A 17,682-nucleotide genomic window follows, 5' to 3' on the forward strand; every position below is an offset into this window, starting at 1 on the left:
CCTTTCGGCGACCCTTTTCTGGCCAAAGGTACACTTTGTCTGCTAATTTCGACGTTCTGAACACCATGGTGAGGTCCATTTTCTCTAATTCAGAGCGGTTTGTGCCGTCGAGAAACTTTGAAGATAATCCAGCCAATTTCTATCAAGTTTGTTTTCAAGTTTTCTCTTCATGTATGTCAAGATCTTGCTTTGAAGAATGTTGGTATTGCTTATCCAAACTATGTCAAGATCTTGGTTTTAAGAACCTCCAACTTATTTATAGCTAACTTCAACATGTACATCATACCATATTATATGGTAAATCGTACCGAAGTGATCCGAAATTATCCTACCCCCGATCGTACCGAATTTTAGAGACCTAGCGAATTGCGACCCCGTTTCACGTTCCCGTACCGGAGCGTATCACAAACCATGTGACTATGGTCGAGGACAGGAGTTTGTGGAGACGTAGGATTAAGGTTAAGGACTTATAGGGAGGGGGGCTCTCTTGTCTTAGGAACTTAGCCTTTTATAGTTCTTTGCCGGGTGAATTTTTAAACCAAATATGTTTTTTTCCGTAGACGCGTGCAGGTGTATGCTTTTTATGACTATTATATCTTGATATGTCTATGGAGCCGAGGGTCTCGCAGGAAGCAGCCTCTCTATCCCCTATGATAGAGGTAAGGTGTGCCTACATCTCACCCTCCCCAGACCCTACCAATACCTTCTTAGCTATAGGTGGGATAAACTGGGTAAGGTTGTTGTTGTTGTTTTTTTTTATATAATTCACCTTAAAATGGCAAAATAACAAATTACAAACAAATGGCAGGTAAACAGGTAGCAAGCTGCGCCACAACCCCCTTTCGAATCGCAGAACCGATCCTACTAAAAACGAAGCGACTCTTAAGGGTCGAAAGGCTCACGACCTGTTGGACCCTGTTCAGAAATTCCACGGCCTCTAGGGCTAGGGAACCAAATGTGTCAAAAGCAAATGGGATAAAGTAATATAATATAACACCGATTTCTTCATAGTTATGGCAATTTCGCATGTAACATTGAACCCTCATCCCAACCAATGTTAGTTTCCAGGCCTCTTGACCCTTTTCATTAAACCCTAGCAGCTAAACACAAAGTAGGTTAAAGCTACAATCAAATCGAAGAACAGGCCTTACATATTGAAGGTTAGATTCAACGAAACAGAAGTACATGATTGCAACAATCGGAAATCAAATAAGATAAGAAATAAGATAATTATATAAACAAGAAGGTGAAATTTGGGGCATATCGCATGAATGCTAAATAAGAAAACGGAAATTATATGAGACAGTGAAGCACCTGATCGGAAAATTAACAACTGGCTGAATGATGAAAATGAAGAGGAGAAGACGATGATGAAGTTTTAGGGCTTTTTGAAATCAAAATCGAATTTTGTCAAAATTCCCCAAATTTGAAATTGACCAATTTTGTTTAAGGGAAATGAACTAACAATTTATGTTTTAAAATTCACTATTACTTATCATAGATTTTGTGCTAAAAAATGCTAAATACTTCATACGGAGTCTATAAAATTAGCTTTAATAGCGTTTTGATGTTTTTTTTTCGTAGGGTGAATACGAGTGTACAATTCATAGAAACCAAGGCTTATAAATTTAAAACACATCAATAATTTGTCGATAAATGTAAAACACATGTTGGCATACTTTTTGGCTTCTCTTGCGGTTGTTATACCGAGTTTGAGTATTCTATCAATACTGTAATGAACATAAATTAACCAACACCGAGTGAATTCCCGTGAACAACGTGCGTGGTTATTTTCTAGTTCAATTGAGGTTGCGGGCTATATTGGAATTTAAATCATGATATTAAATATAATGATATATTGGGAATATATTGATATAAAATATAAAACAAATTTAAACTATATAAATATCACATAAAAACTTATAGGATAATATATTACATTAAAAAAAGGTGAGATTTTTTATTTTTAATATAAGTACAATAATGGTTTATTAATAAAGGACATATTTTAGAAAAATATACTATTGTGTGAGATTGTGTTACTTTACCATTAATTACTATGTTGCTTTACCATTATAGGAAAAATTGTGTTGATTTACCAATTATAACTATGATGCTTTATTATCATAAGTGTGATGGTACCATTATAATTATTGTTTTACCATTATAGTGAAAATGCGAGGTATTTGGTAAAACATCACATTGTTCATATGTATTATTTCACAAATGTCGGTGGAATAGTGTTTATCAAAGTTTTAGGATATTGCCACAAGTCTTTCTTCATGTTTAGAATTTTGGTCACTCAACAAAAAGCACTTCTACCCTCTTTTTGTTTTTCCGCCACCGCAAAAAAAAACAACCTCAACAGAAAGCACTTATCTATTTACATAAATAATTAAGAGTAAACTGCAATTTTACCCCCTGGGGTTTAGGCCAATTAGCACTCTGACCTCCCCCCCCCTCTAACGAAATAATTGCAATTTTACCCCCAACGTTTGGTGTTATGTCGCAAGTTTACCCCCTGGCGTCAATTTTGTTAACAGATCTGTTAACTGGAATGTGAAATGACTATAATGCCCTTTCATATCACCCCTTGTGTTTTGTTCTACTCTGTAATATTACCCCATGCCACCAATGCCACCGCCATTCACCACCACAACCACCACAGCCACCTCCAGCCACCACCCTCAACCACCTCTAGCCACCACCGTCAATTTTGTTATCAAATATCAGTTTAATTCATCTTGTTCATACATAAAGATTGATTCCTTCCGTTTTAGTGAAATTAGGACCCTTTAATGCCGCTATCAGATTCTTTATAACTACTGCATCAGACAGACTTCACTTGATAGGTCTATGTAAAATGCAATGGTTTCTTGTTTGTTTCCCAACAGCTGAAGAAAAATACTTTACACTCTCCCCCCCTTTAAACTTTCTTTCTCTAAACTAGAGCAACTCCTTCTTCATCCCTACTCATAAATCAACACCAGATCACAAATCACATTCACACCATTATAGCACTAGTCTGACCAGTAGCAAAATCCACAGTACCAACTGAATTTCTATTAGCAAAACCCATTTAATGAGATGAACCGATGGAGTTTCGCCTGCGACAGGACCCACAAAATCGAAGGACTGTTAATGGTCGTGGTTGAGAGATGAACCACCACCGTCGGATGTTCGTTTCAACCCCACCGTCTTTCTTCTCCTCCTCAGATCTGGGCGGTGGCCATTTCAACCCCACCACCGTTCTCTTACAAATCCCTCAATTTTTTCTACCCATTCTCTTACAGATCTGGGCGGTGGCCATTTCAACGCCGCCGCCTTTCTGCTCCTCAGATCTGGGGCGGAGGGTGGTGGTTGGGAGTGGTGCGGTGGTGGGCGGTGGAAGTAAATGGTAAAATAATCCAAAAACGTAGCAATGTTTGATATACACAAGGGTTTCTTCAACATATAGCAATGTTGGTTGGAAGTAAATGGTAAAATAATCCAAAAATAGCCTCGTTCGGGTCTTGTTGTTTGGTTGGAGTCCTATATGCAATTGATTGTTGTGAATTGCAAATGCTAAAATCATCTTGTTTAATTTTTGTTTTAGAGTAAACTGCAATTGTTGTGAATTGCAAATGCTGAAATCATCTTGTTTACAGTGGTAGTGGTTGGTGGCGGTTGTTGGTTTGGTGGTGGTGGACCGAGGTAGAGAGAGTTGGAGAAGTAAACTTGCGGTGGTGGCTGGAGGTGGTTGTGGTGGTGAATAGCGGTGGCACTGGTGGCAGGGGGTAACATTACAGAGTAGAACAAAACACATGGGGTAATATGAAAGGGCATTATACTCATTTCACATTCCAGTTAACAGATCTGTTAACAAAATTGACGTCGGGGGGTAAACTTGCGACATAACACCAAACGTTGGGGGTAAATTGCAATTATTTCGTTAGGGGGGTCAGAGTGCCAATTGACCTAAACCCGGGGGGTAAAATTGCAGTTTACTCAATAATTAAATATATGAGGCCACTTGGGGTTAACCTCATAATTATCCAAGTATGATTAAGATTTTTAAATATCTCTAAATTCAATAGAGATGAAATTGGAACAAGTTGACCCCCGATCGATTGCGTAAAGCCCGTGGTAGTCCTTGAACTTAGCTAAATTTTAATGTAAGGCTTTTAATTTGATACTTTTCATTATGTACCCTTATTATAAAGTACGTTCATTTGAAACAGTCTAAAAATAGCTGAAAGTTTACACGGGTCAATAAAATAATTAATTTATCACTTCTTAAAGAATTTTTTTGGTTTTGAAAACGTTATTCTTCCGCGGTTTAACACATTATGACGATATCATCTAATGTAAATTCTTCTCATGGTTTTAATTGATGTAAAATACGTGTAGATATCATCTTGGGCAAATTTGTTTGATTGCTATAACCAAACAAAATCGATACTACCCGAAACACCGCCACGTAACGCGTGTGTTTTTTTTAGTTCAACCTAATTGTCTCACTATCCTTATAATTTTTAAATTTAATGCTTCTACACTCTTTTGTATTTTGTGTGCTTAAATGGATGCTAAAGAAACACCAAACTAATCTGGTGATTAGCTTGTGGTTAGTGTCTCGTCTAAATAAGGTTAATCTTCATCTGTTCTCGTCTAAACAACGATGATGATCCTACAAAACAATCAACATACCGTAAGCTCGTTACAGGGAGGAGAATAGGGGGTTCTCCTTGTAACCACCATCCGGTGTGAGAATAAGTAACTGTTTTGAGGATGTGTATATTAAGTGAGAGAGCAAAAGAGCGATCCTTAAACCTGGAGTTGAAGTTCCTTATTTATAGCCGAGGTGGTTTGTGAAGGAGATGGGCTGATGGGTCTTGGGCCTGAGGACGACAACAAGGAATATCTATTCTGCTCACTCTGCCACGACCGTTGGTGATTCCAGGCGAGAGGGTAGCTGACGCATGCTGAATGGATCCACGTGTCCTGACGATTGTCCTTGTTGTCTGGTCTGTCATCAGCAGCTAAGTGGAGATCATGAAGCAGTGGTCGGCGCACACTGATTGGTGCCACTATACGTCCTTGTGTACCTTCTGTCTCATGTATGATTGTCCATCATGCAACACGATCGGATACAACCTGTTGAACACTTATTGGCCCACTACTCTGCCACCTGTATGTTTTGTACTTGTCCGATGTTTACCTGCGCTTCTTGCCTCCGCGCGACTCGGGTATCTTCCGTGCAGTCGGCGCAAGGTCAAGGAAGCCAGGTCTGTTATCTGATGAGCTAAGTGTTGGAATTGATCTTGTTTTGGTCATGACCTTGCGCGCAACTTGGAACACATCTGCGTAGTCAGCGCAAGGTCGGGGAAGTTATCAATTTGGTTTATCTTAGGTATGGTGTCGTGCGCGACCTAAGGTTGACTCGTATGGTCAGGATTTAGGACCATACCCCTTCAGATGCAAATAACTCTTGCCCACAAAACCAATAACTTACATCATTACATGTGGCGTGTTCTCATCCTATGATACCCATTTTAGACAAAACTCATTTTTAGTGGAATCAACCACTATGTATTAGTCTAAACCCCTCATTTTCCTTATCTCCTATTTTCATTCTTTTCGTTAAATCTAGAAAAAATTACAAGTTTTGTCCTTTATCTTAATACCACTTATCAGGCGGTGTCCTTTTTAACGAATGTTGACAGGTCTTACCCTTTACTAGGTATTTTGTTGCATGTTTAGTCCTTTACACCCAACCCAGTTAAAAAACTCTGTTAAGTTTGGGCACGTGATAAGCACATGAGGGTAATTATGTCCTTTCCCCCACCCCTTCATTTCCCCCTTCTATAACCCCCAGAAACCCTAAATTCCATTGTGCAGCATAAAGTCTTGAAATTTTAGTGTTTCTCAATGTGATTGTGGGCGATTAATCATAGTGATCTGTCAATGTGGGAAAGAGGTTGTGATCGTAACATCATGGACTAGCAAGAACCCTAGTCGTCTATTTTTATGCATGCCCTGAACCCGTAACTAATATGAATTTGAACACATTGTGATGTAGATCGTTATTAATTGTTATGGTGTATAATATATGGCAGCAATTGTCGATTTATTGGCTGGTACGATCAGGAAAGGTGTCAAAGATGCATCGATACCATACCTGGTTTGCTAATGAGGAAGAACACACTGGAAGAAGCGAATTTCAATTTGGAACAAGCTAACAGGTATATTCATCAGGCCAACATAGTTGTTGAAGGCAAACTTAAAGAAAGTGAAACAAAAACTAGGAAATTGAAGAAGTTTTTGGTTCTAATAAGCACTACATATACATATTTATTAAGATTTTCTACTTAAAATTGATTTGGTATTTGTACGTCACTATATTCACGATTTATCCACAACAAATCCTTAACATTTTTTACACTGACATGTTTATAAGAGTTATGTTTAATAAAAGGAAAACTAACATTTGATTAATGAAAACTCAATTTTCACTATAAAAAGGCCAAAACATTAAGGAAACAAACATCCCAATAACCTGACATTCCTCCTCGGAACGTTACCCGATATCCCTCCCCGAGATTCATGCTTGTAAAAGAGCAGTGAACTCACCTTGGTTTGCTCGGTTTTTTAGTTACCCATTTCCAAGTTAATCAACCAACCCTAACGTGGATACCAACTGACATTAGTTACAATATCACACAAGTCATACATTTGCACACAATCTTTCACATATGATTACACAGTTTGCATGCATCACATACCGAATTATCACACTATGCCACATCTCATGTATATGTCAGTATTTGTTAAGCAGTAAGGTTATCATGTACAATTCTAAGAACCCCTATACGAACCAACATCAAAACACTATCCACCCCATTTCAGTTTATGAGAAATCAGTAACATAATCTACCCATTAACATTAACAAACCCCATGGGTTCCTATCATGCCCACTGTTATACCCATCGACTAATTACCAAGATCATATTCATATTCATTCCTTACCAATCCAAAGGGAACACATCAATTATTAATGGCACATAAGCACATCAATTATTATCGGTACATAACTTTCCTATGTGAACCAACGTTACAAACATGCATACATTCAGATATGTATCACAAGCTCACATTTCAAGCATCACAGAGACGGAACACCATGTGTGCGGCGAAACATGATGTTTCGTCGGGCTGGAATATGTGGCGAAACTTGATGTTTCGTCGGGTTGAAACATGCGACGAAACTTGATGTTTCGTCGGGTTGGAACATGTGACGAAACCTGATGTTTAGTCGGGAAACAGTTATCACCTATACGCACAAACCCTAATCACGTTTTACAGCCGACACATCATCATTAGCAATTAGCAGTTCGAATTCAGCGGTTTAGTTAAATCATTAATCATTCATTTAATCCTTGTAGATCATCAACATGTTGATCGTATCCTAAACTAATGCAACTAGTTTCCAATCCGTATCATCGGAAACGATTATCCTTGACAACGATCGCATACGCTAGAATCAACCAATAAACAACATCAAATAGTAACATGATCAATCAGATTCAATAACACGTATAATCAATATCATGCGATTATGAATAACAATAGGCAAGGACCGTTAACCAAGATTTTAACCGAATAAGATGTTAACTCGAGTGGGGGGTCTGCCACTGAAATCGTGCGATCAGCGGGAAGCTTAGGGTTTTTGGTTTGTGTTTTAAGTTTTATCCAATCAAAAGGCATATTACATATTAATATAATGTGAGGGTTTGGGCGGTTTACATTATTGGCCGAAATGGGCTCAAGCCCACTCACTTGGGCTGCCACCTGGGCCGAAACCCATCACGGCGAAACCTCCAAGGGACCATGAAACTTCCTAAGTTTCGTTGACTAAATGGTGATGACGAAACTCAATGTTTCGTCGAGTGTAGCTTGAGGTTGTTGCACCAAGGTTTCGTCGGGCATAGTTTGTAATTTGTGAAAGTTTAAGAGTTTATAATAAGTGTTTATAACTACTACTGTAACCAAGTACTACCCATACTCAAATAACACACATATTCAAATAGATTCAAAAGACAGAGTTTGTAACAAGTAACATGTTAAGAAAAAAGTCTTGGAAACTCGGGTTTCCACAGTGGTTGTTGGTTTTACGATGATGGCGGTGGTGTTGGTTGATGATGTGGGTGGCGGAAAAGTGGCCGGTGGTGGTGGGGTGGGTGGTGACAGTGCAGGCAAGTGGTGGCGATGATAGAAGGTTGTGATTGGGTGGGTGGTGGGAAGTGGTGGTGGTCGGTGAAAATGATAAAAAATGACAAAAAGCCAGAGACTAAAATGGTAGATAACAAAACTATTTAGACTAAAATGGCAAGAAAAAACTATTTAGACTAACGTAGCAATTTTGATCAAAACTTTGGGACTAAAATGGTAATTTTCTCTTATTTTTTTTAGTGATGGGAATACCAGTGAGGGAATTTTATTTTTCTAATATTAAAAGACATAGATCGCTAGTGGGTAATCACTAATCAATGTTCAATGGATATGAAGTTGGGTATAGAATATGTATAAAACATGCACGATTTCTTCTAACCTTTTTGGAGTTAAAAGGCGAAATAAAAATTTGGAGTCTTTTTTTCTTGTTTGATTATTATAAATGATACTTCCTTATCCGTGTGTGAAACCAAGCAAAAATCTAACACAACTATAACAAAAAGTTGTTTGCTTGTTTAAAAAATCAAATAAATCTAAAACAATAAGTTTGCACTATTTTTATAGGCAGTATACTAATTTTCTTTTAAATGGAGACAATATTTTTAGAGGCCTTAGGCCGAAGTCTAGGTTTGTATGTAGGTCCGGCCCTATTTTTTCGTTCGTGTACGTATTCCAATGTTTAATCACTTCAGGATTATAATTCTTACATCCATTTTTATGTTTTCTTTTATTTTGAATGGCAATTATATAAAGAGTGAATTTTAAGTTTTGTCCTTTATCTTTAGGCCACTTTGCAAGTTTTGTCCTTTATGTTTAAATTTGACGAGTTTTGTCCTTTATGTTTAAAAATCTAGCACGTTTTGTCCTTTATGCTTGATTTTTAAGGACAAAACGTGCTTGATTTTTTAAACATAAAGGACAAAACGTGTTTGATTTTTAAACATAAAGGGTAAAACGTGCTTGATTTTTAAACATAAAGGACAAAACTCGTCAAATTTAAACATAAAGTACAAAACTTGCAAAATGGCTTAAAGATAAAGGACAAAACTTGTAATTCTTATATAAAATAGAAAAAGAGACCCGTAAGAAACTAGAATCTCAACTAAACAATAAAGTTACATAATTACCTAAAAAACATTAAAATTACACCACCTTCACAATTTATCTATACTATTATAAAAAGGAGAAGTGATGTACACACATGTAATTTTACATGGCGTCCATCATTTTATGCAACATGTACAATCATTGAATGCTTGTTTTGTGAGGGTAAAATTGTAAAGAGTATAAAATTTTAAGACACTGTAGGGTTATAATAGTAAATTCCACCTAAACCCCATACTTATAACCCCCAAATCCATTACTTCTTTGCCCTCAGGAAACCTAGACGTCCCTCACAATCAATCGGAAGAGTGAAGAGCCTGCATAACCCCCATTAAATTACGACTGAAGAGCCTGCATAACCCCCATTAAATCGTCCTCTCAAATCCCCCTGCAGGTCCAAATCCCCCTTGCAGGTCCAGGTTTCCACGGCAATCAACAACCCCTTCAAAGATCCCAATCAGATTATTGGTAAAGTTCCATTCTTTTTTAGTTTTTCAAGTTAAAAAACATATTTTAAGTGATGTTAGCTGTGGTTCTTCAAAAACAGGTGTGATCTATCATGATTTCTTTGATTCACCATGATTTCTTGACTAATGATGTGATTACCGTAAGTTAGTTTGTTTAAAGATTAATTTGTGCTAATCATGCTATTAAGTATTCAGTAAGTTCACTAAGGCCAGTGAGATACTTCAAGCATCATGTGGTTTCGATTACGCTGGTTCCATTGAAAAAGACTTTCCAAAAATTGTAAATGGTAAAATGTAACCAAGTTTAAAGCTTCTGTTACATTTAGAGTTGTAAATTAACCAAAAATTATGTTATTGTGGTCAAACTAATAACTTTGGATGGATGAAAACATACCAAAGCAGTTTCGTGGAGGGGCATTTTGGTCTTTTTATAATTTTGGGCATTTAATCATTTTATGGTTTTATGCAAGTTTACGCCTTGTATGTACTTCATTTCTGTATGCTGTAGTTTACGCCTACGCATCTCACGTATGTTATTGTTCTTAAAATTTGTTTTGTTATTATCATTGTTTTTCCTAGAAGTTGCAAGTTGCTAAAGGGCATTCTGCACCCCATGAACACCTAGAGAACAACCTGACACAAACACCTACAGAGTTGAACCAGAGGCCAGGGCCTTCAGGACGGCAGTGTATTGGAGCTCCGATTGAGCCGATGGAGGACACGTCTATTGTGAACGATGAAGGTATCTTTTTATAAATTTTATCCTCCTTTTACGGGGGTGTTTTGATGTTATTTTGAAACAGATTATCATGGTACCTGGTCGCAAGTATTCAATTTTGGATAATCAATTGATAAAACGGCTGGCAAAAGTTTGAATATAAAAGAGCACAAATAAGTTATTTTCTTATTTTTTAATCTAATTTGAGAGATCTTGACATTTATTTCACCAGACGTCTCCCATTTTTGGCACACGGTTGTTCTTTTAGACCTTTTGAATTTGGTGTTTTTATGTCGTTTTGTTCATTTTGTTCATTTGAGGAAAACTAATCATTTTCAGTTTACTTTTAAGTCTTCAACCCAGTGAAAAATCTTAAATATGCTTCATTCTGCAGGTCTTTTTTATTTTTATTTTTGAAATATGCATATTTTCGAAGATTCTTGCTGTTGTTCTACGTGCTACGTTTATACTCATACCTAAAAGCCTTTCTAAAAACCTCTTCACCAGCCACGTCTCAATTCGGAGCTCATACATCCGACTCAGTTTTGGGAAGGTTAAATATTGAGTCTACACTTTCAAAATGAACAAAAACAGGTCAAGCGAGTCAGTTTTATTAAGTTGTGGTCATTTTTATGAAAGCCAACGATCAGTTTAATTAAACGGGTCAGTTTTTCTAACTTTTCAAACAGGTCAGTTTTATTAAGACGTTTGATAACTAATCATATATTTTCCCAGTTGGTTGGTTGCTTCACAGTTTTAATAACGGGTCATTTATCAAGGCGCTCATATAAATTCCGCATAAAGATTAGTTAAACTGAAGCGACATTGCAAACTCACACTGTTTATTGGGGTAGAGAACAATATAACCTTAAATTTGTAAAATGATCATAGCTGCACAAGAAAATTATTAGAACGTATTATTTTATTTCTATCTTATAACTTAATTAGTGAAATTAAAATTTTCAACTTTTAGCTATGGCGGATGTTGTTTCGGTAACAGGGCTGCTCATGATGCTATTCAAGAATAGTTATTTAATTAAGCGAGGAAGATGACTCTATGGAAACAATACCCAAAATTCTCAAGTATAATTGTGAAATTAAAGAGGCAAATGGGAGCTTGATGAGTGATTTGCTGTAAATGTTGAAGAAAGCAGCAAGTTTAATGCTTTTAAGGTACTAAAAATGGGCGAAAAACTTAAGTATTAGTTGTGTTTTTAATAGACACCTTGGGATTTTGGGGAACTGTTTGGTTATGTAGATACAAAAGCCTATTATTATGAGATGTAATATTCATTCACAGTTCATTGGATTTTCTTTTTATATGATGAATTTGACTTGATTTGGTTGAATATTGTGGATAAAGATTTGTTCTGAGCATAGATGAAACGGCTTAAGGTGGTTGGAACATATGTCGGAAACAAGAAGCGAGTTTTAGTGACACTATAACTTTCTTGAAACGGATTAAGGTGGTTGTCTTAAGAAGCTGGCTCGAACTTGAAACGGCTTAAGGTGGTTGGAACGTATGTCGGAAACAAGAAGCGAGTTTTAGTGACACTATAATTTTCTGTGATATTAGTCGGGATACCCGCCACAACGCGCGGGCATTCCAACTATTATATATACACACACACGACGTATATATGATTTTTTAACGTTTTAGGTTTAAATTATGTTTTCGGCCCATATTGTCAGCTCCGCTGCAACGCGCGGGTTTCCCACTAGTACTATGTAAAGGAGACCTACTATTAATCTTAAGGAATGACTCTCTCTTAATAATCTCTACCGTCTTCTCAATACAATTAACTTATTGAACTCGTTGGCCTTCCAAATATTCCACATGCTTCTATTAAAAACAGCGTTAATCACTTTCTTCCACCTCTCTAATCTTGATTAGACATGAATTTTAGTAGGCAATTGTTCAAATTCACTACCAATATCCTTATCTGTCCCTAGCTATTAAGCTACAACATATCCCTTTAAGATCACAATAAGAATGACTTAAATTGGTAGTGGTGTTTTTTTTTTCATAACAAATGTTTCTGTTACTCTAAAATATACCAATAAATATTAAATTACATCTTATGTCAGAATTTAAACCATAATCTTTTCCGTAAGAGACAACAGTTTTTACCACTCAACCAAAGCTGAAATGATGAATATGTAGTGGTTAGTTGCCTTGATTTACAATTTGTTATTTTTTTTTCTATTATCAAACTATTGCACATTTTATATTAGTAGTCTACCCGTTATTAACCTTGTGTATTTTGTACTTGCTATATACAAATGCATATATAGAATAAGATCATTACCGAACACTAATTATTGCGAGAACAAAAAGAACAACTCTAAATCACTAAATTTTGGGATTTAATGTTATATTTCTTATATTTTATGTTTCTTACATTCATATGCGTATTTATATACATAAAAAAATCATATATTTTCCCCTACACATAGTCTACATACATGTAGGTAATTTAGCCTACACATAACCTACATGTGTGTAGGTTATTTAAAAACTGAAGATTTTTCATATGTTGTTTTAAATTCTAGTGTGAGAAACAATAAATCTTACATTTATAACATTTTTATTTACTTTTTAGGTTTTTAGGATTGAAAAAATGAGAGATTCATTTTGTTCTGCGTGTTCTCGCAATATTTAGTGTTCTGCATAGAATCTTCCCCTATATATAATACGGGTGAGGATCAAATACTAAGTTTATTTTGGCTACGAAGGATAGAAAGCAATAGGATTAGGACATGTGATAAAATTTGAAATAAAGAGTAAGGGTATTTTAGTCAATCTTAACATTTTCTTCTGCCTTCTTCTTCCCAGTAACATCAAAACCCACCATTTTCAAAATCCATCATCTTCAACCATTTCTTCACTTTCTATCTCAATAATCACTACATTATAGTGCGATTTTCGTCACCAATCAATGATTCAAACACCCGATCAACGTGTTTTTCAGCTTTTTTTTTTTTTTTTTTTTTGAAGAAAACCCAGTTTAATTTCATTCAAAATCTCGTTTTTCCCGTGATTTTGAAGATAATCACTCGAACCGTTCGATTTGATCGCTGATAAGTGTTTCTAGAGTAAATTACAAAAATCGTCCTTTATGTATGTTACTTATTGCATATTGTGTCCTTTATCTTTAATAAGTACAGTAAACATACTTAATGTTTACAAATCCTAGCAAGTTATATCCTTTACCCTAAACACTGTTAATTTTTCTTGTTAACTCATGTCATATGGGACTCACATAAGGTCATATAAGTCATTTAACCTACCCACTTATCTTCTTCCCTGTATTAAAACCCTAAACCCCTAATTCAACCCCTCTTTTTTTTTCAACCAGTGGCTTATACTCTCCCCCCCTCTCTATCCATCTATATCTCTCTCTCTTCCCTCTGTGATATCTCCATCCCAAATCCCATCAACATTGATCATATATCCCATCGAAAACCTCATCAATACTGACCATAATCAAGAAACCCATAATCAAAAATTTTATGTATGGTGGTTGTAGAATCAAACCCATAAAGAAGAATCTGCTCTTTCTCTCTCTCTCTACACATGCTTTCTCTTCTCTCTCTTGTTGCTGATCACTCCACACCATCAGACACAAAAGGTTTCCTCAATTCAGACTTCGAAGGTTTCCTCCGGCGACCTCACCGTCGCTCTGTTCCTCCACCGCTCTGCTCCTCCGCCGCTCTGCTCCTCCGTCTTCTCCGGCGACCTCACCGTCGCTCTTTCTCTACAAATACCGAAGGTTTCCTCAATTCAACGGTAAATCGCTTCGTCTTGGTTGATGCACAAATATCTTTTCCTTTGTTGTGCATTGGACCCATGGTGACGGAGATGTGATGGTGTTCCCCGTTGTTACTTGCTGCCGCACCGGTTAAGTGATTACTGCTACTTGAAAACCCTCAAGCAGGTGGGGTGGTGGTGACGGTGGTTGTGGTGGTGGCCGGTGGGAATAGGTGGGAGTGGTGGCAGGTGGATGGTGGTTTCAGGTGGGGTGTGGTGGCAAGTGGGTGTTGATGACGCTGGTTATGGTGGTGGCCGGTGGGGGTATGCAGGGGTGGAAGGGAAGTTAGGGGCAGAGATGGAATTGAGATGAATGTACAATCTTTTTTAATATAATCTTTTTTAAAAATAATTAATGTATTTATTATTATTATTTATGATTATTTATTTTAATATTTAATGTAAAATTACTAAAGTACCCTCATGTAGGGTCCAACTGGTCAGACTTAACTATGAACATTAACTGAGTTATGGTCAAAGGACATAGCATGCAATGGTTTGTGAACATTAAGTATGTTTATTGTATTTATTAAAGACAAAGGACACAGTTTGCAATAAGTAGCATACATAAAGGACCATTTCTGTAATTTACTCGTGTTTCTATCATTCAAATTTCGTTTATCGTTGAAGAAATCGGCTTCGATCCATGTAAGAAATTCTTTAATTTCATTTTTACGATCTGGGTTTTTGATTTAGTCATTGCGTTTTACGATCTTGGCGGGGATCCGGGGGGCAGCGCCCCTTGCAGTAGGGTCCAAGGGGCGGCAGCCCCTGGCGGGGTCCAAGAGGCAGAGCTCCTGGCTCATTTCGATTAAATTGCTTTAATAAAAAAGCATTAGAAAATTTAATTTTCCAGAAATTGGCTCATTTCGAAGACAGTAATTCGTAGACAATTCAGACAATTTTTGATTTGCTACTCTCTGGTTCAGACAATTCACAGACAGTTTTATGTGTCCATTGCGTTTTAGAAATAAGAGAGTTTTATGTGTTTTCTGCATTGCATTTTAGAAAAAACACATTTTTAAGTGTTTTTAGTCATTGCGTTTTAGGTAAAACACATTTTTGAAGTGTTTTTAGTCATTGCGTTTTAGGTAAAACACATTTTTAAGTGTTTTCAGTCCATTGCGTTTTAGAGAGAACACTTTCTTTTGTTTTTTAGGCCATTGCGTTTTACAAATGAGACATTTTTAAGTGTTTTCTGGCCATTGCGTTTTAGGTAAAACACATTTTTATGTGTTTTCGGTCCATTTTAAAAAGTACATCTTCTTTTGTGTTTTTAGGCTATTGCGTTTTAGAAATAAGACATTTATTTGTGTTTTCTGGCCATTGCGTTTTACAAATAAGACATTTCTTTTTGTTTTTGGTGCATTGCGCTTTACAAAAATGTCATTTTAGGGTTTTTTTCATTGCGTTTTACGCAACCGGATTTTTTCTATTGCGTTTTACGCAACTGGGTTTTCAAAATTCTTTTAAAAAATAAAGCAATAGTATACTCGTTTTAAAGATAAAAAACGCTTGTTTTTTGATGTAATTTTTATAAAAAAATAATATCGTATGAAAGAGTTATTAACGTTTAAAAAATGTGGGGGAATTGGAGGAGAGAGAAACTATTGCCTTGGATTGACTAGAATGCCACTAAACAAACCCACACGCCTCTTTTTTTCCTTCATTTTCACTCATTTAATCTTAGTCCTTGATTAAATAAATGGACAAGATTACTTCCTAGACTTCCTACCAAAATAAACTTCCTATTATATCCTAACCCAATATAATATTATAAAGAAAAGAGTAAATTACGAATTTGGCCCCTATGGTTATATCACTTTTACTGTATTAGCCCAAAATAGGATTTTTTAACATATGTGCCTCCATGGTCTCTATAACTAACTACTTTGGCCTCTCAGTCTAACTGAACCCCAAACTCTTGTTAATTATTTGTCACATGTTAGGCACATGATAGGTATAATTGTAATTTTTTTAACATATGTGCCTCATGGTCTCTATAACTAACTATGCAGCGGTTCCGACGGAGATGCGGTGAATAAGGAGTTGCGTGAAGCGTTTGATCTGTACGATCGGGATAAGAATGGTAAGATCTCGGCCGTTGAGTTGCATTCGGTTTTGAAAAGTTTAGGTGAGAAGTGTTCGTTGAATGATTGTTGTAAGATAATTGAATCGGTTGATGTTGATTGTGATGGTTATATCACTTTTTCAGTGAATTTAGATGCAGAATTGTAGTAATATTGCTGTCATTTAGTTTCGTTGTATTATGGATGGATTGAATCAGTTTAATAGTTTTGATATTGATGAACATGTTCATAGCATATAAGATCTAACAATTTTCTTATTGATTGAATAGTTTGGTGCATTTGTTTTCAAAATTCAACTTTTCACGATCCAATCAATTTTAACTTGTGGAAATCATGTCAGATTTGATATATGTTAATCTTTGTTAATCGAAGAGGATGTTCAGCAATATTTGATATAGAGTAAAAGGGGAGGAGAAATTACAATTATACCCATCATGTGTCTGACATGTGATAAATAATTAACCAAAGATTGGGTTTGAGTTAGATTCAGGGGCCAAAATAGTTAGTTATAGAGATCATGGGGCACATGTGTTAAAAAATCTTATTTTGGGCTAATATAGTAAAAGTGATATAACCACAGGGGCTAAAATCGTAATTTACTCTAAAGAAAACCATTAAATTGTTTTTTCAGATAGTTTGAATTTTTAATTTACCTAAACATATGTAGGTAATATGCACATGTGTGTACTACAAAAAATAAATCTAATACAATTAATAAATCTATAAACGTTTTTTTATACAAACATAGAATGTTTTATTTGTAAGTTTTTTATCTCTTTCCAAATTATAGATCCGTCGTGAACAATTAAAACAATATAATACATAAATTTCTAAATAATTCTTATAACTAAAAAGTTGCGCAACCTTCCTCAAGGTTCTGCGCGGGACCATACTCCTCATTCAACAAACTTCTTATTGGCAACCTCGCGCGAGCTACGTAACATTTCATTAAGGTAGCGCGAGGACAGACCAAGAGAAACCACAATGAAGACACTTAACATTCTGAAGGAACATACAATCACCACAACCCTGCGCGAGGTAATTACGTGGCCATCAAGAATCGTGCAGCGCAACGGCGCAAGACCATATCAGATAGTACACAGGGTACAAGTGGTAGAAGGAAAGAGCCAATCAGCGTCCTTCTGGCCCTGCTCAATCGTGCTCCACGATCATCTGACGTGCAGGAGACAAAAGGTACTTAAGGACGTCTACGTGACACCAATCACAGGGCAGAGACACCTGCCCCACGATCTCCACTAACCTGCTGATGGCAGAGAGGCGGC

Source organism: Helianthus annuus, chromosome 12 (genome assembly GCF_002127325.2).
Source record: "Helianthus annuus cultivar XRQ/B chromosome 12, HanXRQr2.0-SUNRISE, whole genome shotgun sequence".
NCBI classification, from domain to species: Eukaryota; Viridiplantae; Streptophyta; class Magnoliopsida; order Asterales; family Asteraceae; genus Helianthus; species Helianthus annuus.